The sequence below is a fragment of the Penaeus monodon genome, chromosome 27 (assembly GCF_015228065.2).
Source record: "Penaeus monodon isolate SGIC_2016 chromosome 27, NSTDA_Pmon_1, whole genome shotgun sequence".
NCBI classification, from domain to species: Eukaryota; Metazoa; Arthropoda; class Malacostraca; order Decapoda; family Penaeidae; genus Penaeus; species Penaeus monodon.
This window is the reverse complement of record NC_051412.1, coordinates 36,640,752-36,641,408: the sequence shown is the minus strand read 5'-3', so window position 1 is coordinate 36,641,408 and position 657 is coordinate 36,640,752. Positions and strand designations below refer to the sequence as shown.

Sequence of the window (657 nt, the reverse complement as noted above, 5' to 3'; positions counted from 1 at the left end):
AATGGATTAAAGATTAAACGGAGCCTTTGCTCTCTGAGAAGAATTTTCTGAACAGGAAAAAAAGAAACGCCATGAAGTCTGACAGTATATTTATTGTCAATAGCTGTGAATAACACCATGAAGCATTACAAACAGAATAACAATACACAAAATCAGCACATATAAGGAAGAGCCAAGAAAGATTTACATTAACATAAACTTACTACATATTTCAAATAACCAAGCAATATAATTGAGCAACAATGAAAGGAAGAAAAAATAGCTAATGATAAATAACAAACAAATTTTCTCTTTAGCCTATATTAATTTATGCAATTTTTTAAATTTACAAGAATACTAAACACAATCTGCACTATAAAGCATCTGCTTTTCAGATCTAAAGCTGCTCAATCTTTTTGTTTAGACCCAATTAACATACAGGTAAAAGGCTTTTGAAAGACCCGAGAAATACAGTATCAGTAGGTCATAATTCTGTCACCTACCTAGTAAGGCAACAAATTATTAAAGTATGTAAGAAATCAGCCTCATAGTATAACACTGCTGATAAAATCTTTCTCATGATTTCTTACTTATTCTAGTTGTTAATGTGCTTAACTGGGAGGCCACTTACGTGTTTCTTCTTCATAGTATTTACTGTACATTTACATCTGCTGCCAG

General features: G+C 31.4%; 1 protein-coding gene across 1 annotated transcript in view; it reads right to left on the bottom strand.

The window, feature by feature from the left end:
- Positions 1-72: 72 nt before the first annotated feature.
- The window catches only part of LOC119590821 (dihydropyrimidinase-like), a gene marked incomplete in the record, with an annotated part of 98,328 nt that continues 97,743 nt past the window's right edge, over positions 73-657 (bottom strand). Inside the window, 1 exon segment of the mRNA XM_037939574.1 lies at positions 73-657.